This window comes from Pseudophryne corroboree, chromosome 4 (genome assembly GCF_028390025.1).
Source record: "Pseudophryne corroboree isolate aPseCor3 chromosome 4, aPseCor3.hap2, whole genome shotgun sequence".
Classification (NCBI taxonomy): domain Eukaryota; kingdom Metazoa; phylum Chordata; class Amphibia; order Anura; family Myobatrachidae; genus Pseudophryne; species Pseudophryne corroboree.
In genome coordinates, this window is record NC_086447.1 from 14,482,444 (window position 1) to 14,505,328 (window position 22,885).

The window sequence follows — 22,885 nt, forward strand, 5'->3', positions numbered from 1 at the left end:
TATTTTTTTGTTAATTAAATTCTTCCAAAACTGGGATTGATATTTTGACTCTTTTATTTTTACTTAAAGTACAATAACTTTTAACATTTTAATTTGTTTTAATAGTATATTGACAGCATTGTTTTCTTTCAGAAATCCACTTAATTTTCTTTACCCTATTACTGAAATGGTAATTGACAAAAACAAGCTACATTGTCACCAGAAGAGCAATGCAAAATGTACAATTGATATTTCAAAATCATCTTTCCATCTTGAATTTCAATGATGCATTGGGGCAACGATTTTGTGAGAAACATCTTCACCCTTAAAGAAAGATTTTCTTAACTTCTTACCTGTGTGCTGATTAGATATCACCTGGTTTTCACATTAAACAGATTCCCACTTGAGAAAGCAGCAAGGATGCAGTGAGGTTTATGTTTCCTGGTGTCAACCTGTATTATTTCAGTGGACATTGTAATGAGGATGCATCTTGCTGCCTTTCCAATGAAGCAAGTTTTAATCAGTAATAGGTGAAAAACCATTCCTACAAATGTGTTAATCAGAGACTTGGCTTTGTGGACACTTTTCAGAGAGCAAATGTGTTAGCATAAAAATAAAGCCATAAAATGGAGAGCTGATTAATCACTCAATTGGATTTCTCTGCCTGCATAATTTTTTTTCTCTGCAACCCCATGCTAAATTGTGCTTCCTGTTTTTTATAAAATGACTTAATCAAATCTGACTGCATCAGAGAAGGCCAGGTACCCTACACTATAAGAGGTGGTTTGAAATTTTGACTTGTCTACTTAAAGATCACCAAAATTTGATCACAAGGTCAATTACGTCCCTAGGTGGGATTGAACCACCACCCTTTTGGTTAACAGCCGAATGCGCTAACCGATTGCACCACAGAGACAGCTTGCAAAAGCATGTACTGACAAAGGCTAAAAAGCATTCATCTAGAAAGTTTCCTAGAAAAAGGTTAAAAAGGCAATAATCTGGAGAGTTTTGCAAGATTTTTCTTCCATTGACCAACGAAGAAACACATTGGTACTTTCACATAATGAGTGAGTACTTCAGGATCTCTGACACTTTCATGAGCAGCAGAGTGGCGCAGCGGAAGAGTGCTGGTCCCATAACCCAGAGGTCGATGGATTGAAACCATCCTCTGCTATGTGCACTTATTTTTTTGTTAATTAAATTCTTCCAACACTGGAATTGATATTTTGACTCTTTTATTTTTACTTAAAGTACAATAACTTTTAACATTTTAATTTGTTTTAATAGTATATTGACAGCATTGTTTTCTTTCAGAAATCCACTTAATTTTCTTTACCCTATTACTGAAATGGTAATTGACAAAAACAAGCTACATTGTCACCAGAAGAGCAATGCAAAATGTACAATTGATATTTCAAAATCATCTTTCCATCTTGAATTTCAATGATGCATTGGGGCAACGATTTTGTGAGAAACATCTTCACCCTTAAAGAAAGATTTTCTTAACTTCTTACCTGTGTGCTGATTAGATATCACCTGGTTTTCACATTAAACAGATTCCCACTTGAGAAAGCAGCAAGGATGCAGTGAGGTTTATGTTTCCTGGTGTCAACCTGTATTATTTCAGTGGACATTGTAATGAGGATGCATCTTGCTGCCTTTCCAATGAAGCAAGTTTTAATCAGTAATAGGTGAAAAACCATTCCTACAAAGGTGTTAATCAGAGACTTGGCTTTGTGGACACTTTTCAGAGAGCAAATGTGTTAGCATAAAAATAAAGCCATAAAATGGAGAGCTGATTAATCACTCAATTGGATTTCTCTGCCTGCATCATTTTTTTTCTCTGCAACCCCATGCTAAATTGTGCTTCCTGTTTTTTATAAAATGACTTAATCAAATCTCACTCTGATTGTATCAGAGAAGGCCAGGTACCCTACACTATAAGAGGTGGTTTGAAATTTTGAGTTGTCTACTTAAAGATCTCCAAAATTTGATCACAAGGTCAATTACGTCCCTGGGTGGGATTGAACCACCAACCTTTCGGTTAACAGCCGAATGCGCTAACCGATTGCGCCACAGAGACAGCTTGCACAAGCATGTACTGACAAAGGCTAAAAAGCATTCATCTAGAAAGTTTCCTAGAAAAAGGTTAAAAAGGCAATAATCTGGAGAGTTTTGCAAGATTTTTCTTCCATTGACCAACGAAGAAACACATTGGTACTTTCACATGATGAGTGAGTACTTCAGGATCTCTGACACTCACATGAGCAGCAGAGTGGTGCAGCGGAAGAGTGCTGGGCCCATAACCCAGAGGTCGGTGGATCGAAACCATCCTCTGCTATGTGCACTTATATTTTTGTTAATTTAATTCTTCCAAAACTGGAATTGATATTTTGACTCTTTTATTTTTACTTAAAGTACAATAACTTTTAACATTTTAATTTGTTTTAATAGTATATTGACAGCATTGTTTTCTTTCAGAAATCCACTTAATTTTCTTTACCCTATTACTGAAATGGTAATTGACAAAAACAAGCTACATTGTCACCAGAAGAGCAATGCAAAATGTACAATTGATATTTCAAAATCATCTTTCCAGCTTGAATATCAATGATGCATTGGGGCAACGATTTTGTGAGAAACATCTTCACCCTTAAAGAAAGATTTTCTTAACTTCTTACCTGTGTGCTGATTAGATATCACCTGGTTTTCACATTAAACAGATTCCCACTTGAGAAAGCAGCAAGGATGCAGTGAGGTTTATGTTTCCTGGTGTCAACCTGTATTATTTCAGTGGACATTGTAATGAGGATGCATCTTGCTGCCTTTCCAATGAAGCAAGTTTTAATCAGTAATAGGTGAAAAACCATTCCTACAAAGGTGTTAATCAGAGACTTGGCTTTGTGGACACTTTTCAGAGAGCAAATGTGTTAGCATAAAAATAAAGCCATAAAATGGAGAGCTGATTAATCACTCAATTGGATTTCTCTGCCTGCATCATTTTTTTTCTCTGCAACCCCATGCTAAATTGTGCTTCCTGTTTTTTATAAAATGACTTAATCAAATCTCACTCTGATTGCATCAGAGAAGGCCAGGTACCCTACACTATAAGAGGTGGTTTGAAATTTTGAGTTGTCTACTTAAAGATCACCAAAATTTGATCACAAGGTCAATTACGTCCCTGGGTGGGATTGAACCACCAACCTCTCGGTTAACAGCCGAATGCGCTAACCGATTGCGCCACAGAGACAGCTTGCAAAAGCATGTACTGACAAAGGCTAAAAAGCATTCATCTAGAAAGTTTCCTAGAAAAAGGTTAAAAAGGCAATAATCTGGAGAGTTTTGCAAGATTTTTCTTCCATTGACCAACGAAGAAACACATTGGTACTTTCACATGATGAGTGAGTACTTCAGGATCTCTGACACTTACATGAGCAGCAGAGTGGTGCAGCGGAAGAGTGCTGGGCCCATAACCCAGAGGTCGGTGGATCGAAACCATCCTCTGCTATGTGCACTTATTTTTTTGTTAATTAAATTCTTCCAAAACTGGAATTGATATTTTGACTCTTTTATTTTTACTTAAAGTACAATAACTTTTAACATTTTAATTTGTTTTAATAGTATATTGACAGCATTGTTTTCTTTCAGAAATCCACTTAATTTTCTTTACCCTATTACTGAAATGGTAATTGACAAAAACAAGCTACATTGTCACCAGAAGAGCAATGCAAAATGTACAATTGATATTTCAAAATCATCTTTCCATCTTGAATTTCAATGATGCATTGGGGCAACGATTTTGTGAGAAACATCTTCACCCTTAAAGAAAGATTTTCTTAACTTCTTACCTGTGTGCTGATTAGATATCATCTGGTTTTCACATTAAACAGATTCCCACTTGAGAAAGCAGCAAGGATGCAGTGAGGTTTATGTTTCCTGGTGTCAACCTGTATTATTTCAGTGGACATTGTAATGAGGATGCATCTTGCTGCCTTTCCAATGAAGCAAGTTTTAATCAGTAATAGGTGAAAAACCATTCCTACAAAGGTGTTAATCAGAGACTTGGCTTTGTGGACACTTTTCAGAGAGCAAATGTGTTAGCATAAAAATAAAGCCATAAAATGGAGAGCTGATTAATCACTCAATTGGATTTCTCTGCCTGCATCATTTTTTTTCTCTGCAACCCCATGCTAAATTGTGCTTCCTGTTTTTTATAAAATGACTTAATCAAATATGACTCTGATTGCTTCAGAGAAGGCCAGGTACCCTACACCATAAGAGGTGGTTTGAAATTTTGACTTGTCTACTTAAAGATCAGCAAAATTTGATCACAAGGTCAATTACGTCTCCAGGTGGGATTGAACCACCAACCTTTCGGTTAACAGCCGAATGCGCTAACCGATTGCGCCACAGAGACAGCTTGCAAAAGCATGTACTGACAAAGGCTAAAAAGCATTCATCTAGAAAGTTTCCTAGAAAAAGGTTAAAAAGGCAATAATCTGGAGAGTTTTGCAAGATTTTTCTTCCATTGACCAACGAAGAAACACATTGGTACTTTCACATGATGAGTGAGTACTTCAGGATCTCTGACACTTACATGAGCAGCAGAGTGGCGCAGCGGAAGCGTGCTGGGCCCATAACCCAGAGGTCGGTGGATCGAAACCATCCTCTGCTATGTGCACTTATTTTTTTGTTAATTAAATTCTTCCAACACTGGAATTGATATTTTGACTCTTTTATTTTTACTTAAAGTACAATAACTTTTAACATTTTAATTTGTTTTAATAGTATATTGACAGCATTGTTTTCTTTCAGAAATCCACTTAATTTTCTTTACCCTATTACTGAAATGGTAATTGACAAAAACAAGCTACATTGTCACCAGAAGAGCAATGCAAAATGTACAATTGATATTTCAAAATCATCTTTCCATCTTGAATTTCAATGATGCATTGGGGCAACGATTTTGTGAGAAACATCTTCACCCTTAAAGAAAGATTTTCTTAACTTCTTACCTGTGTGCTGATTAGATATCACCTGGTTTTCACATCAAACAGATTCCCACTTGAGAAAGCAGCAAGGATGCAGTGAGGTTTATGTTTCCTGGTGTCAACCTGTATTATTTCAGTGGACATTGTAATGAGGATGCATCTTGCTGCCTTTCCAATGAAGCAAGTTTTAATCAGTAATAGGTGAAAAACCATTCCTACAAAGGTGTTAATCAGAGACTTGGCTTTGTGGACACTTTTCAGAGAGCAAATGTGTTAGCATAAAAATAAAGCCATAAAATGGAGAACTGATTAATCACTCAATTGGATTTCTCTGCCTGCATCATTTTTTTTCTCTGCAACCCCATGCTAAATTGTGCTTCCTGTTTTTTATAAAATGACTTAATCAAATCTGACTCTGATTGCATCAGAGAAGGCCAGGTACCCTACACTATAAGAGGTGGTTTGAAATTTTGACTTGTCTACTTAAAGATCACCAAAATTTGATCACAAGGTCAATTACGTCCCCTGGTGGGATTGAACCACCAACCTTTCGGTTAACAGCCGAATGCGCTAACCGATTGCGCCACAGAGACAGCTTGCAAAAGCATGTACTGACAAAGGCTAAAAAGCATTCATCTAGAAAGTTTCCTAGAAAAAGGTTAAAAAGGCAATAATCTGGAGAGTTTTGCAAGATTTTTCTTCCATTGACCAACGAAGAAACACATTGGTACTTTCACATGATGAGTGAGTACTTCAGGATCTCTGACACTTACATGAGCAGCAGAGTGGCGCAGCGGAAGCGTGCTGGGCCCATAACCCAGAGGTCGGTGGATCGAAACCATCCTCTGCTATGTGCACTTATTTTTTTGTTAATTAAATTCTTCCAAAACTGGAATTGATATTTTGACTCTTTTATTTTTACTTAAAGTACAATAACTTTTAACATTTTAATTTGTTTTAATAGTATATTGACAGCATTGTTTTCTTTCAGAAATCCACTTAATTTTCTTTACCCTATTACTGAAATGGTAATTGACAAAAACAAGCTACATTGTCACCAGAAGAGCAATGCAAAATGTACAATTGATATTTCAAAATCATCTTTCCATCTTGAATTTCAATGATGCATTGGGGCAACGATTTTGTGAGAAACATCTTCACCCTTAAAGAAAGATTTTCTTAACTTCTTACCTGTGTGCTGATTAGATATCACCTGGTTTTCACATTAAACAGATTCCCACTTGAGAAAGCAGCAAGGATGCAGTGAGGTTTATGTTTCCTGGTGTCAACCTGTATTATTTCAGTGGACATTGTAATGAGGATGCATCTTGCTGCCTTTCCAATGAAGCAAGTTTTAATCAGTAATAGGTGAAAAACCATTCCTACAAAGGTGTTAATCAGAGACTTGGCTTTGTGGACACTTTTCAGAGAGCAAATTTGTTAGCATAAAAATAAAGCCATAAAATGGAGAGCTGATTAATCACTCAATTGGATTTCTCTGCCTGCATCATTTTTTTTCTCTGCAACCCCATGCTAAATTGTGCTTCCTGTTTTTTATAAAATGACTTAATCAAATCTGACTCTGATTGCATCAGAGAAGGCCAGGTACCCTACACTATAAGAGGTGGTTTGAAATTTTGACTTGTCTACTTAAAGATCACCAAAATTTGATCACAAGGTCAATTACGTCCCTAGGTGGGATTGAACCACCACCCTTTTGGTTAACAGCCGAATGCGCTAACCGATTGCACCACAGAGACAGCTTGCAAAAGCATGTACTGACAAAGGCTAAAAAGCATTCATCTAGAAAGTTTCCTAGAAAAAGGTTAAAAAGGCAATAATCTGGAGAGTTTTGCAAGATTTTTCTTCCATTGACCAACGAAGAAACACATTGGTACTTTCACATAATGAGTGAGTACTTCAGGATCTCTGACACTTGCATGAGCAGCAGAGTGGCGCAGCGGAAGAGTGCTGGTCCCATAACCCAGAGGTCGATGGATCGAAACCATCCTCTGCTATGTGCACTTATTTTTTTGTTAATTAAATTCTTCCAACACTGGAATTGATATTTTGACTCTTTTATTTTAACTTAAAGTACAATAACTTTTAACATTTTAATATGTTTTAATAGTATATTGACAGCATTGTTTTCTTTCAGAAATCCACTTAATTTTCTTTACCCTATTACTGAAATGGTAATTGACAAAAACAAGCTACATTGTCACCAGAAGAGCAATGCAAAATGTACAATTGATATTTCAAAATCATCTTTCCATCTTGAATTTCAATGATGCATTGGGGCAACGATTTTGTGAGAAACATCTTCACCCTTAAAGAAAGATTTTCTTAACTTCTTACCTGTGTGCTGATTAGATATCACCTGGTTTTCACATTAAACAGATTCCCACTTGAGAAAGCAGCAAGGATGCAGTGAGGTTTATGTTTCCTGGTGTCAACCTGTATTATTTCAGTGGACATTGTAATGAGGATGCATCTTGCTGCCTTTCCAATGAAGCAAGTTTTAATCAGTAATAGGTGAAAAACCATTCCTACAAAGGTGTTAATCAGAGACTTGGCTTTGTGGACACTTTTCAGAGAGCAAATGTGTTAGCATAAAAATAAAGCCATAAAATGGAGAGCTGATTAATCACTCAATTGGATTTCTCAGCCTGCATCATTTTTTTTCTCTGCAACCCCATGCTAAATTGTGCTTCCTGTTTTTTATAAAATGACTTAATCAAATCTCACTCTGATTGTATCAGAGAAGGCCAGGTACCCTACACTATAAGAAGTGGTTTGAAATTTTGAGTTGTCTACTTAAACATCACCAAAATTTGATCACAAGGTCAATTACGTCCCTGGGTGGGATTGAACCACCAACCTTTCGGTTAACAGCCGAATGCGCTAACCGATTGCGCCACAGAGACAGCTTGCACAAGCATGTACTGACAAAGGCTAAAAAGCATTCATCTAGAAAGTTTCCTAGAAAAAGGTTAAAAAGGCAATAATCTGGAGAGTTTTGCAAGATTTTTCTTCCATTGACCAACGAAGAAACACATTGGTACTTTCACATGATGAGTGAGTACTTCAGGATCTCTGACACTTACATGAGCAGCAGAGTGGTGCAGCGGAAGAGTGCTGGGCCCATAACCCAGAGGTCGGTGGATCGAAACCATCCTCTGCTATGTGCACTTATTTTTTTGTTAATTAAATTCTTCCAAAACTGGAATTGATATTTTGACTCTTTTATTTTTACTTAAAGTACAATAACTTTTAACATTTTAATTTGTTTTAATAGTATATTGACAGCATTGTTTTCTTTCAGAAATCCACTTAATTTTCTTTACCCTATTACTGAAATGGTAATTGACAAAAACAAGCTACATTGTCACCAGAAGAGCAATGCAAAATGTACAATTGATATTTCAAAATCATCTTTCCATCTTGAATTTCAATGATGCATTGGGGCAACGATTTTGTGAGAAACATCTTCACCCTTAAAGAAAGATTTTCTTAACTTCTTACCTGTGTGCTGATTAGATATCATCTGGTTTTCACATTAAACAGATTCCCACTTGAGAAAGCAGCAAGGATGCAGTGAGGTTTATGTTTCCTGGTGTCAACCTGTATTATTTCAGTGGACATTGTAATGAGGATGCATCTTGCTGCCTTTCCAATGAAGCAAGTTTTAATCAGTAATAGGTGAAAAACCATTCCTACAAAGGTGTTAATCAGAGACTTGGCTTTGTGGACACTTTTCAGAGAGCAAATGTGTTAGCATAAAAATAAAGCCATAAAATGGAGAGCTGATTAATCACTCAATTGGATTTCTCTGCCTGCATCATTTTTTTTCTCTGCAACCCCATGCTAAATTGTGCTTCCTGTTTTTTATAAAATGACTTAATCAAATATGACTCTGATTGCTTCAGAGAAGGCCAGGTACCCTACACTATAAGAGGTGGTTTGAAATTTTGACTTGTCTACTTAAAGATCAGCAAAATTTGATCACAAGGTCAATTACGTCTCCAGGTGGGATTGAACCACCAACCTTTCGGTTAACAGCCGAATGCGCTAACCGATTGCGCCACAGAGACAGCTTGCAAAAGCATGTACTGACAAAGGCTAAAAAGCATTCATCTAGAAAGTTTCCTAGAAAAAGGTTAAAAAGGCAATAATCTGGAGAGTTTTGCAAGATTTTTCTTCCATTGACCAACGAAGAAACACATTGGTACTTTCACATGATGAGTGAGTACTTCAGGATCTCTGACACTTACATGAGCAGCAGAGTGGCGCAGCGGAAGCGTGCTGGGCCCATAACCCAGAGGTCGGTGGATCGAAACCATCCTCTGCTATGTGCACTTATTTTTTTGTTAATTAAATTCTTCCAACACTGGAATTGATATTTTGACTCTTTTATTTTTACTTAAAGTACAATAACTTTTAACATTTTAATTTGTTTTAATAGTATATTGACAGCATTGTTTTCTTTCAGAAATCCACTTAATTTTCTTTACCCTATTACTGAAATGGTAATTGACAAAAACAAGCTACATTGTCACCAGAAGAGCAATGCAAAATGTACAATTGATATTTCAAAATCATCTTTCCATCTTGAATTTCAATGATGCATTGGGGCAACGATTTTGTGAGAAACATCTTCACCCTTAAAGAAAGATTTTCTTAACTTCTTACCTGTGTGCTGATTAGATATCACCTGGTTTTCACATCAAACAGATTCCCACTTGAGAAAGCAGCAAGGATGCAGTGAGGTTTATGTTTCCTGGTGTCAACCTGTATTATTTCAGTGGACATTGTAATGAGGATGCATCTTGCTGCCTTTCCAATGAAGCAAGTTTTAATCAGTAATAGGTGAAAAACCATTCCTACAAAGGTGTTAATCAGAGACTTGGCTTTGTGGACACTTTTCAGAGAGCAAATGTGTTAGCATAAAAATAAAGCCATAAAATGGAGAACTGATTAATCACTCAATTGGATTTCTCTGCCTGCATCATTTTTTTTCTCTGCAACCCCATGCTAAATTGTGCTTCCTGTTTTTTATAAAATGACTTAATCAAATCTGACTCTGATTGCATCAGAGAAGGCCAGGTACCCTACACTATAAGAGGTGGTTTGAAATTTTGACTTGTCTACTTAAAGATCACCAAAATTTGATCACAAGGTCAATTACGTCCCCTGGTGGGATTGAACCACCAACCTTTCGGTTAACAGCCGAATGCGCTAACCGATTGCGCCACAGAGACAGCTTGCAAAAGCATGTACTGACAAAGGCTAAAAAGCATTCATCTAGAAAGTTTCCTAGAAAAAGGTTAAAAAGGCAATAATCTGGAGAGTTTTGCAAGATTTTTCTTCCATTGACCAACGAAGAAACACATTGGTACTTTCACATGATGAGTGAGTACTTCAGGATCTCTGACACTTACATGAGCAGCAGAGTGGCGCAGCGGAAGCGTGCTGGGCCCATAACCCAGAGGTCGGTGGATCGAAACCATCCTCTGCTATGTGCACTTATTTTTTTGTTAATTAAATTCTTCCAAAACTGGAATTGATATTTTGACTCTTTTATTTTTACTTAAAGTACAATAACTTTTAACATTTTAATTTGTTTTAATAGTATATTGACAGCATTGTTTTCTTTCAGAAATCCACTTAATTTTCTTTACCCTATTACTGAAATGGTAATTGACAAAAACAAGCTACATTGTCACCAGAAGAGCAATGCAAAATGTACAATTGATATTTCAAAATCATCTTTCCATCTTGAATTTCAATGATGCATTGGGGCAACGATTTTGTGAGAAACATCTTCACCCTTAAAGAAAGATTTTCTTAACTTCTTACCTGTGTGCTGATTAGATATCACCTGGTTTTCACATTAAACAGATTCCCACTTGAGAAAGCAGCAAGGATGCAGTGAGGTTTATGTTTCCTGGTGTCAACCTGTATTATTTCAGTGGACATTGTAATGAGGATGCATCTTGCTGCCTTTCCAATGAAGCAAGTTTTAATCAGTAATAGGTGAAAAACCATTCCTACAAAGGTGTTAATCAGAGACTTGGCTTTGTGGACACTTTTCAGAGAGCAAATGTGTTAGCATAAAAATAAAGCCATAAAATGGAGAGCTGATTAATCACTCAATTGGATTTCTCTGCCTGCATAATTTTTTTTCTCTGCAACCCCATGCTAAATTGTGCTTCCTGTTTTTTATAAAATGACTTAATCAAATCTGACTCTGATTGCATCAGAGAAGGCCAGGTACCCTACACTATAAGAGGTGGTTTGAAATTTTGACTTGTCTACTTAAAGATCACCAAAATTTGATCACAAGGTCAATTACGTCCCTAGGTGGGATTGAACCACCACCCTTTTGGTTAACAGCCGAATGCGCTAACCGATTGCACCACAGAGACAGCTTACAAAAGCATGTACTGACAAAGGCTAAAAAGCATTCATCTAGAAAGTTTCCTAGAAAAAGGTTAAAAAGGCAATAATCTGGAGAGTTTTGCAAGATTTTTCTTCCATTGACCAACGAAGAAACACATTGGTACTTTCACATAATGAGTGAGTACTTCAGGATCTCTGACACTTACATGAGCAGCAGAGTGGCGCAGCGGAAGAGTGCTGGTCCCATAACCCAGAGGTCGATGGATCGAAACCATCCTCTGCTATGTGCACTTATTTTTTTGTTAATTAAATTCTTCCAACACTGGAATTGATATTTTGACTCTTTTATTTTAACTTAAAGTACAATAACTTTTAACATTTTAATATGTTTTAATAGTATATTGACAGCATTGTTTTCTTTCAGAAATCCACTTAATTTTCTTTACCCTATTACTGAAATGGTAATTGACAAAAACAAGCTACATTGTCACCAGAAGAGCAATGCAAAATGTACAATTGATATTTCAAAATCATCTTTCCATCTTGAATTTCAATGATGCATTGGGGCAACGATTTTGTGAGAAACATCTTCACCCTTAAAGAAAGATTTTCTTAACTTCTTACCTGTGTGCTGATTAGATATCACCTGGTTTTCACATTAAACAGATTCCCACTTGAGAAAGCAGCAAGGATGCAGTGAGGTTTATGTTTCCTGGTGTCAACCTGTATTATTTCAGTGGACATTGTAATGAGGATGCATCTTGCTGCCTTTCCAATGAAGCAAGTTTTAATCAGTAATAGGTGAAAAACCATTCCTACAAAGGTGTTAATCAGAGACTTGGCTTTGTGGACACTTTTCAGAGAGCAAATGTGTTAGCATAAAAATAAAGCCATAAAATGGAGAGCTGATTAATCACTCAATTGGATTTCTCTGCCTGCATCATTTTTTTTCTCTGCAACCCCATGCTAAATTGTGCTTCCTGTTTTTTATAAAATGACTTAATCAAATATGACTCTGATTGCTTCAGAGAAGGCCAGGTACCCTACACTATAAGAGGTGGTTTGAAATTTTGACTTGTCTACTTAAAGATCAGCAAAATTTGATCACAAGGTCAATTACGTCTCCAGGTGGGATTGAACCACCAACCTTTCGGTTAACAGCCGAATGCGCTAACCGATTGCGCCACAGAGACAGCTTGCAAAAGCATGTACTGACAAAGGCTAAAAAGCATTCATCTAGAAAGTTTCCTAGAAAAAGGTTAAAAAGGCAATAATCTGGAGAGTTTTGCAAGATTTTTCTTCCATTGACCAACGAAGAAACACATTGGTACTTTCACATGATGAGTGAGTACTTCAGGATCTCTGACACTTACATGAGCAGCAGAGTGGCGCAGCGGAAGCGTGCTGGGCCCATAACCCAGAGGTCGGTGGATCGAAACCATCCTCTGCTATGTGCACTTATTTTTTTGTTAATTAAATTCTTCCAACACTGGAATTGATATTTTGACTCTTTTATTTTTACTTAAAGTACAATAACTTTTAACATTTTAATTTGTTTTAATAGTATATTGACAGCATTGTTTTCTTTCAGAAATCCACTTAATTTTCTTTACCCTATTACTGAAATGGTAATTGACAAAAACAAGCTACATTGTCACCAGAAGAGCAATGCAAAATGTACAATTGATATTTCAAAATCATCTTTCCATCTTGAATTTCAATGATGCATTGGGGCAACGATTTTGTGAGAAACATCTTCACCCTTAAAGAAAGATTTTCTTAACTTCTTACCTGTGTGCTGATTAGATATCACCTGGTTTTCACATCAAACAGATTCCCACTTGAGAAAGCAGCAAGGATGCAGTGAGGTTTATGTTTCCTGGTGTCAACCTGTATTATTTCAGTGGACATTGTAATGAGGATGCATCTTGCTGCCTTTCCAATGAAGCAAGTTTTAATCAGTAATAGGTGAAAAACCATTCCTACAAAGGTGTTAATCAGAGACTTGGCTTTGTGGACACTTTTCAGAGAGCAAATGTGTTAGCATAAAAATAAAGCCATAAAATGGAGAACTGATTAATCACTCAATTGGATTTCTCTGCCTGCATCATTTTTTTTCTCTGCAACCCCATGCTAAATTGTGCTTCCTGTTTTTTATAAAATGACTTAATCAAATCTGACTCTGATTGCATCAGAGAAGGCCAGGTACCCTACACTATAAGAGGTGGTTTGAAATTTTGACTTGTCTACTTAAAGATCACCAAAATTTGATCACAAGGTCAATTACGTCCCCTGGTGGGATTGAACCACCAACCTTTCGGTTAACAGCCGAATGCGCTAACCGATTGCGCCACAGAGACAGCTTGCAAAAGCATGTACTGACAAAGGCTAAAAAGCATTCATCTAGAAAGTTTCCTAGAAAAAGGTTAAAAAGGCAATAATCTGGAGAGTTTTGCAAGATTTTTCTTCCATTGACCAACGAAGAAACACATTGGTACTTTCACATGATGAGTGAGTACTTCAGGATCTCTGACACTTACATGAGCAGCAGAGTGGCGCAGCGGAAGCGTGCTGGGCCCATAACCCAGAGGTCGGTGGATCGAAACCATCCTCTGCTATGTGCACTTATTTTTTTGTTAATTAAATTCTTCCAAAACTGGAATTGATATTTTGACTCTTTTATTTTTACTTAAAGTACAATAACTTTTAACATTTTAATTTGTTTTAATAGTATATTGACAGCATTGTTTTCTTTCAGAAATCCACTTAATTTTCTTTACCCTATTACTGAAATGGTAATTGACAAAAACAAGCTACATTGTCACCAGAAGAGCAATGCAAAATGTACAATTGATATTTCAAAATCATCTTTCCATCTTGAATTTCAATGATGCATTGGGGCAACGATTTTGTGAGAAACATCTTCACCCTTAAAGAAAGATTTTCTTAACTTCTTACCTGTGTGCTGATTAGATATCACCTGGTTTTCACATTAAACAGATTCCCACTTGAGAAAGCAGCAAGGATGCAGTGAGGTTTATGTTTCCTGGTGTCAACCTGTATTATTTCAGTGGACATTGTAATGAGGATGCATCTTGCTGCCTTTCCAATGAAGCAAGTTTTAATCAGTAATAGGTGAAAAACCATTCCTACAAAGGTGTTAATCAGAGACTTGGCTTTGTGGACACTTTTCAGAGAGCAAATGTGTTAGCATAAAAATAAAGCCATAAAATGGAGAGCTGATTAATCACTCAATTGGATTTCTCTGCCTGCATAATTTTTTTTCTCTGCAACCCCATGCTAAATTGTGCTTCCTGTTTTTTATAAAATGACTTAATCAAATCTGACTCTGATTGCATCAGAGAAGGCCAGGTACCCTACACTATAAGAGGTGGTTTGAAATTTTGACTTGTCTACTTAAAGATCACCAAAATTTGATCACAAGGTCAATTACGTCCCTAGGTGGGATTGAACCACCACCCTTTTGGTTAACAGCCGAATGCGCTAACCGATTGCACCACAGAGACAGCTTGCAAAAGCATGTACTGACAAAGGCTAAAAAGCATTCATCTAGAAAGTTTCCTAGAAAAAGGTTAAAAAGGCAATAATCTGGAGAGTTTTGCAAGATTTTTCTTCCATTGACCAACGAAGAAACACATTGGTACTTTCACATAATGAGTGAGTACTTCAGGATCTCTGACACTTACATGAGCAGCAGAGTGGCGCAGCGGAAGAGTGCTGGTCCCATAACCCAGAGGTCGATGGATCGAAACCATCCTCTGCTATGTGCACTTATTTTTTTGTTAATTAAATTCTTCCAACACTGGAATTGATATTTTGACTCTTTTATTTTAACTTAAAGTACAATAACTTTTAACATTTTAATATGTTTTAATAGTATATTGACAGCATTGTTTTCTTTCAGAAATCCACTTAATTTTCTTTACCCTATTACTGAAATGGTAATTGACAAAAACAAGCTACATTGTCACCAGAAGAGCAATGCAAAATGTACAATTGATATTTCAAAATCATCTTTCCATCTTGAATTTCAATGATGCATTGGGGCAACGATTTTGTGAGAAACATCTTCACCCTTAAAGAAAGATTTTCTTAACTTCTTACCTGTGTGCTGATTAGATATCACCTGGTTTTCACATTAAACAGATTCCCACTTGAGAAAGCAGCAAGGATGCAGTGAGGTTTATGTTTCCTGGTGTCAACCTGTATTATTTCAGTGGACATTGTAATGAGGATGCATCTTGCTGCCTTTCCAATGAAGCAAGTTTTAATCAGTAATAGGTGAAAAACCATTCCTACAAAGGTGTTAATCAGAGACTTGGCTTTGTGGACACTTTTCAGAGAGCAAATGTGTTAGCATAAAAATAAAGCCATAAAATGGAGAGCTGATTAATCACTCAATTGGATTTCTCTGCCTGCATCATTTTTTTTCTCTGCAACCCCATGCTAAATTGTGCTTCCTGTTTTTTATAAAATGACTTAATCAAATCTCACTCTGATTGTATCAGAGAAGGCCAGGTACCCTACACTATAAGAAGTGGTTTGAAATTTTGAGTTGTCTACTTAAAGATCACCAAAATTTGATCACAAGGTCAATTACGTCCCTGGGTGGGATTGAACCACCACCCTTTTGGTTAACAGCCGAATGCGCTAACCGATTGCGCCACAGAGACAGCTTGCACAAGCATGTACTGACAAAGGCTAAAAAGCATTCATCTAGAAAGTTTCCTAGAAAAAGGTTAAAAAGGCAATAATCTGGAGAGTTTTGCAAGATTTTTCTTCCATTGACCAACGAAGAAACACATTGGTACTTTCACATGATGAGTGAGTACTTCAGGATCTCTGACACTTACATGAGCAGCAGAGTGGTGCAGCGGAAGAGTGCTGGGCCCATAACCCAGAGGTCGGTGGATCGAAACCATCCTCTGCTATGTGCACTTATTTTTTTGTTAATTAAATTCTTCCAAAACTGGAATTGATATTTTGACTCTTTTATTTTTACTTAAAGTACAATAACTTTTAACATTTTAATTTGTTTTAATAGTATATTGACAGCATTGTTTTCTTTCAGAAATCCACTTAATTTTCTTTACCCTATTACTGAAATGGTAATTGACAAAAACAAGCTACATTGTCACCAGAAGAGCAATGCAAAATGTACAATTGATATTTCAAAATCATCTTTCCATCTTGAATTTCAATGATGCATTGGGGCAACGATTTTGTGAGAAACATCTTCACCCTTAAAGAAAGATTTTCTTAACTTCTTACCTGTGTGCTGATTAGATATCATCTGGTTTTCACATTAAACAGATTCCCACTTGAGAAAGCAGCAAGGATGCAGTGAGGTTTATGTTTCCTGGTGTCAACCTGTATTATTTCAGTGGACATTGTAATGAGGATGCATCTTGCTGCCTTTCCAATGAAGCAAGTTTTAATCAGTAATAGGTGAAAAACCATTCCTACAAAGGTGTTAATCAGAGACTTGGCTTTGTGGACACTTTTCAGAGAGCAAATGTGTTAGCATAAAAATAAAGCCATAAAATGGAGAGCTGATTAATCACTCAATTGGATTTCTCTGCCTGCATCATTTTTTTTCTCTGCAACCCCATGCTAAATTGTGATTCCTGTTTTTTATAAAATGACTTAATCAAATATGACTCTGATTGCTTCAGAGAAGGCCAGGTACCCTACACCATAAGAGGTGGTTTGAAATTTTGACTTGTCTACTTAAAGATCAGCAAAATTTGATCACAAGGTCAATTACATCTCCAGGTGGGATTGAACCACCAACCTTTCGGTTAACAGCCGAATGCGCTAACCGATTGCGCCACAGAGACAGCTTGCAAAAGCATGTACTGACAAAGGCTAAAAAGCATTCATCTAGAAAGTTTCCTAGAAAAAGGTTAAAAAGGCAATAATCTGGAGAGTTTTGCAAGATTTTTCTTCCATTGACCAACGAAGAAACACATTGGTACTTTCACATGATGAGTGAGTACTTCAGGATCTCTGACACTTACATGAGCAGCAGAGTGGCGCAGCGGAAGCGTGCTGGGCCCATAACCCAGAGGTCGGTGGATCGAAACCATCCTCTGCTATGTGCACTTATTTTTTTGTTAATTAAATTCTTCCAACACTGGAATTGATATTTTGACTCTTTTATTTTTACTTAAAGTACAATAACTTTTAACATTTTAATTTGTTTTAATAGTATATTGACAGCATTGTTTTCTTTCAGAAATCCACTTAATTTTCTTTACCCTATTACTGAAATGGTAATTGACAAAAACAAGCTACATTGTCACCAGAAGAGCAATGCAAAATGTACAATTGATATTTCAAAATCATCTTTCCATCTTGAATTTCAATGATGCATTGGGGCAACGATTTTGTGAGAAACATCTTCACCCTTAAAGAAAGATTTTCTTAACTTCTTACCTGTGTGCTGATTAGATATCACCTGGTTTTCACATCAAACAGATTCCCACTTGAGAAAGCAGCAAGGATGCAGTGAGGTTTATGTTTCCTGGTGTCAACCTGTATTATTTCAGTGGACATTGTAATGAGGATGCATCTTGCTGCCTTTCCAATGAAGCAAGTTTTAATCAGTAATAGGTGAAAAACCATTCCTACAAAGGTGTTAATCAGAGACTTGGCTTTGTGGACACTTTTCAGAGAGCAAATGTGTTAGCATAAAAATAAAGCCATAAAATGGAGAACTGATTAATCACTCAATTGGATTTCTCTGCCTGCATCATTTTTTTTCTCTGCAACCCCATGCTAAATTGTGCTTCCTGTTTTTTATAAAATGACTTAATCAAATCTGACTCTGATTGCATCAGAGAAGGCCAGGTACCCTACACTATAAGAGGTGGTTTGAAATTTTGACTTGTCTACTTAAAGATCACCAAAATTTGATCACAAGGTCAATTACGTCCCCTGGTGGGATTGAACCACCAACCTTTCGGTTAACAGCCGAATGCGCTAACCGATTGCGCCACAGAGACAGCTTGCAAAAGCATGTACTGACAAAGGCTAAAAAGCATTCATCTAGAAAGTTTCCTATAAAAAGGTTAAAAAGGCAATAATCTGGAGAGTTTTGCAAGATTTTTCTTCCATTGACCAACGAAGAAACACATTGGTACTTTCACATGATGAGTGAGTACTTCAGGATCTCTGACACTTACATGAGCAGCAGAGTGGCGCAGCGGAAGCGTGCTGGGCCCATAACCCAGAGGTCGGTGGATCGAAACCATCCTCTGCTATGTGCACTTATTTTTTTGTTAATTAAATTCTTCCAAAACTGGAATTGATATTTTGACTCTTTTATTTTTACTTAAAGTACAATAACTTTTAACATTTTAATTTGTTTTAATAGTATATTGACAGCATTGTTTTCTTTCAGAAATCCACTTAATTTTCTTTACCCTATTACTGAAATGGTAATTGACAAAAACAAGCTACATTGTCACCAGAAGAGCAATGCAAAATGTACAATTGATATTTCAAAATCATCTTTCCATCTTGAATTTCAATGATGCATTGGGGCAACGATTTTGTGAGAAACATCTTCACCCTTAAAGAAAGATTTTCTTAACTTCTTACCTGTGTGCTGATTAGATATCACCTGGTTTTCACATTAAACAGATTCCCACTTGAGAAAGCAGCAAGGATGCAGTGAGGTTTATGTTTCCTGGTGTCAACCTGTATTATTTCAGTGGACATTGTAATGAGGATGCATCTTGCTGCCTTTCCAATGAAGCAAGTTTTAATCAGTAATAGGTGAAAAACCATTCCTACAAAGGTGTTAATCAGAGACTTGGCTTTGTGGACACTTTTCAGAGAGCAAATGTGTTAGCATAAAAATAAAGCCATAAAATGGAGAGCTGATTAATCACTCAATTGGATTTCTCTGCCTGCATAATTTTTTTTCTCTGCAACCCCATGCTAAATTGTGCTTCCTGTTTTTTATAAAATGACTTAATCAAATCTGACTCTGATTGCATCAGAGAAGGCCAGGTACCCTACACTATAAGAGGTGGTTTGAAATTTTGACTTGTCTACTTAAAGATCACCAAAATTTGATCACAAGGTCAATTACGTCCCTAGGTGGGATTGAACCACCACCCTTTTGGTTAACAGCCGAATGCGCTAACCGATTGCACCACAGAGACAGCTTGCAAAAGCATGTACTGACAAAGGCTAAAAAGCATTCATCTAGAAAGTTTCCTAGAAAAAGGTTAAAAAGGCAATAATCTGGAGAGTTTTGCAAGATTTTTCTTCCATTGACCAACGAAGAAACACATTGGTACTTTCACATAATGAGTGAGTACTTCAGGATCTCTGACACTTACATGAGCAGCAGAGTGGCGCAGCGGAAGAGTGCTGGTCCCATAACCCAGAGGTCGATGGATCGAAACCATCCTCTGTTATGTGCACTTATTTTTTTGTTAATTAAATTCTTCCAACACTGGAATTGATATTTTGACTCTTTTATTTTAACTTAAAGTACAATAACTTTTAACATTTTAATATGTTTTAATAGTATATTGACAGCATTGTTTTCTTTCAGAAATCCACTTAATTTTCTTTACCCTATTACTGAAATGGTAATTGACAAAAACAAGCTACATTGTCACCAGAAGAGCAATGCAAAATGTACAATTGATATTTCAAAATCATCTTTCCATCTTGAATTTCAATGATGCATTGGGGCAACGATTTTGTGAGAAACATCTTCACCCTTAAAGAAAGATTTTCTTAACTTCTTACCTGTGTGCTGATTAGATATCACCTGGTTTTCACATTAAACAGATTCCCACTTGAGAAAGCAGCAAGGATGCAGTGAGGTTTATGTTTCCTGGTGTCAACCTGTATTATTTCAGTGGACATTGTAATGAGGATGCATCTTGCTGCCTTTCCAATGAAGCAAGTTTTAATCAGTAATAGGTGAAAAACCATTCCTACAAAGGTGTTAATCAGAGACTTGGCTTTGTGGACACTTTTCAGAGAGCAAATGTGTTAGCATAAAAATAAAGCCATAAAATGGAGAGCTGATTAATCACTCAATTGGATTTCTCTGCCTGCATCATTTTTTTTCTCTGCAACCCCATGCTAAATTGTGCTTCCTGTTTTTTATAAAATGACTTAATCAAATCTCACTCTGATTGTATCAGAGAAGGCCAGGTACCCTACACTATAAGAAGTGGTTTGAAATTTTGAGTTGTCTACTTAAAGATCACCAAAATTTGATCACAAGGTCAATTACGTCCCTGGGTGGGATTGAACCACCACCCTTTTGGTTAACAGCCGAATGCGCTAACCGATTGCGCCACAGAGACAGCTTGCACAAGCATGTACTGACAAAGGCTAAAAAGCATTCATCTAGAAAGTTTCCTAGAAAAAGGTTAAAAAGGCAATAATCTGGAGAGTTTTGCAAGATTTTTCTTCCATTGACCAACGAAGAAACACATTGGTACTTTCACATGATGAGTGAGTACTTCAGGATCTCTGACACTTACATGAGCAGCAGAGTGGTGCAGCGGAAGAGTGCTGGGCCCATAACCCAGAGGTCGGTGGATCGAAACCATCCTCTGCTATGTGCACTTATTTTTTTGTTAATTAAATTCTTCCAAAACTGGAATTGATATTTTGACTCTTTTATTTTTACTTAAAGTACAATAACTTTTAACATTTTAATTTGTTTTAATAGTATATTGACAGCATTGTTTTCTTTCAGAAATCCACTTAATTTTCTTTACCCTATTACTGAAATGGTAATTGACAAAAACAAGCTACATTGTCACCAGAAGAGCAATGCAAAATGTACAATTGATATTTCAAAATCATCTTTCCATCTTGAATTTCAATGATGCATTGGGGCAACGATTTTGTGAGAAACATCTTCACCCTTAAAGAAAGATTTTCTTAACTTCTTACCTGTGTGCTGATTAGATATCATCTGGTTTTCACATTAAACAGATTCCCACTTGAGAAAGCAGCAAGGATGCAGTGAGGTTTATGTTTCCTGGTGTCAACCTGTATTATTTCAGTGGACATTGTAATGAGGATGCATCTTGCTGCCTTTCCAATGAAGCAAGTTTTAATCAGTAATAGGTGAAAAACCATTCCTACAAAGGTGTTAATCAGAGACTTGGCTTTGTGGACACTTTTCAGAGAGCAAATGTGTTAGCATAAAAATAAAGCCATAAAATGGAGAGCTGATTAATCACTCAATTGGATTTCTCTGCCTGCATCATTTTTTTTCTCTGCAACCCCATGCTAAATTGTGATTCCTGTTTTTTATAAAATGACTTAATCAAATATGACTCTGATTGCTTCAGAGAAGGCCAGGTACCCTACACCATAAGAGGTGGTTTGAAATTTTGACTTGTCTACTTAAAGATCAGCAAAATTTGATCACAAGGTCAATTACGTCTCCAGGTGGGATTGAACCACCAACCTTTCGGTTAACAGCCGAATGCGCTAACCGATTGCGCCACAGAGACAGCTTGCAAAAGCATGTACTGACAAAGGCTAAAAAGCATTCATCTAGAAAGTTTCCTAGAAAAAGGTTAAAAAGGCAATAATCTGGAGAGTTTTGCAAGATTTTTCTTCCATTGACCAACGAAGAAACACATTGGTACTTTCACATGATGAGTGAGTACTTCAGGATCTCTGACACTTACATGAGCAGCAGAGTGGCGCAGCGGAAGCGTGCTGGGCCCATAACCCAGAGGTCGGTGGATCGAAACCATCCTCTGCTATGTGCACTTATTTTTTTGTTAATTAAATTCTTCCAACACTGGAATTGATATTTTGACTCTTTTATTTTTACTTAAAGTACAATAACTTTTAACATTTTAATTTGTTTTAATAGTATATTGACAGCATTGTTTTCTTTCAGAAATCCACTTAATTTTCTTTACCCTATTACTGAAATGGTAATTGACAAAAACAAGCTACATTGTCACCAGAAGAGCAATGCAAAATGTACAATTGATATTTCAAAATCATCTTTCCATCTTGAATTTCAATGATGCATTGGGGCAACGATTTTGTGAGAAACATCTTCACCCTTAAAGAAAGATTTTCTTAACTTCTTACCTGTGTGCTGATTAGATATCACCTGGTTTTCACATCAAACAGATTCCCACTTGAGAAAGCAGCAAGGATGCAGTGAGGTTTATGTTTCCTGGTGTCAACCTGTATTATTTCAGTGGACATTGTAATGAGGATGCATCTTGCTGCCTTTCCAATGAAGCAAGTTTTAATCAGTAATAGGTGAAAAACCATTCCTACAAAGGTGTTAATCAGAGACTTGGCTTTGTGGACACTTTTCAGAGAGCAAATGTGTTAGCATAAAAATAAAGCCATAAAATGGAGAACTGATTAATCACTCAATTGGATTTCTCTGCCTGCATCATTTTTTTTCTCTGCAACCCCATGCTAAATTGTGCTTCCTGTTTTTTATAAAATGACTTAATCAAATC

General features: G+C 36.6%; 10 non-coding genes across 10 annotated transcripts; all 10 read right to left on the reverse strand.

The window, feature by feature from the left end:
• Positions 1-1,988: 1,988 nt before the first annotated feature.
• On the reverse strand, positions 1,989-2,062 carry TRNAN-GUU (transfer RNA asparagine (anticodon GUU)). The gene has a single exon. It is a non-coding gene; the product is annotated as a tRNA-Asn (tRNA).
• Positions 2,063-3,155: 1,093 nt separating this feature from the next.
• Positions 3,156-3,229, reverse strand: TRNAN-GUU (transfer RNA asparagine (anticodon GUU)). The gene has a single exon. It is a non-coding gene; the product is annotated as a tRNA-Asn (tRNA).
• Positions 3,230-4,322: 1,093 nt separating this feature from the next.
• On the reverse strand, positions 4,323-4,396 carry TRNAN-GUU (transfer RNA asparagine (anticodon GUU)). The gene has a single exon. It is a non-coding gene; the product is annotated as a tRNA-Asn (tRNA).
• A 3,427-nt stretch (positions 4,397-7,823) lies between these two features.
• On the reverse strand, positions 7,824-7,897 carry TRNAN-GUU (transfer RNA asparagine (anticodon GUU)). The gene has a single exon. It is a non-coding gene; the product is annotated as a tRNA-Asn (tRNA).
• Positions 7,898-8,990: 1,093 nt separating this feature from the next.
• TRNAN-GUU (transfer RNA asparagine (anticodon GUU)) lies at positions 8,991-9,064 on the reverse strand. Its single transcript has one exon. It is a non-coding gene; the product is annotated as a tRNA-Asn (tRNA).
• A 3,427-nt stretch (positions 9,065-12,491) lies between these two features.
• On the reverse strand, positions 12,492-12,565 carry TRNAN-GUU (transfer RNA asparagine (anticodon GUU)). Its single transcript has one exon. It is a non-coding gene; the product is annotated as a tRNA-Asn (tRNA).
• Positions 12,566-15,992: 3,427 nt separating this feature from the next.
• Positions 15,993-16,066, reverse strand: TRNAN-GUU (transfer RNA asparagine (anticodon GUU)). The gene has a single exon. It is a non-coding gene; the product is annotated as a tRNA-Asn (tRNA).
• A 1,093-nt stretch (positions 16,067-17,159) lies between these two features.
• On the reverse strand, positions 17,160-17,233 carry TRNAN-GUU (transfer RNA asparagine (anticodon GUU)). The gene has a single exon. It is a non-coding gene; the product is annotated as a tRNA-Asn (tRNA).
• Positions 17,234-20,660: 3,427 nt separating this feature from the next.
• Positions 20,661-20,734, reverse strand: TRNAN-GUU (transfer RNA asparagine (anticodon GUU)). The gene has a single exon. It is a non-coding gene; the product is annotated as a tRNA-Asn (tRNA).
• A 1,093-nt stretch (positions 20,735-21,827) lies between these two features.
• TRNAN-GUU (transfer RNA asparagine (anticodon GUU)) lies at positions 21,828-21,901 on the reverse strand. Its single transcript has one exon. It is a non-coding gene; the product is annotated as a tRNA-Asn (tRNA).
• Between the last annotated feature and the right edge of the window lie 984 nt (positions 21,902-22,885).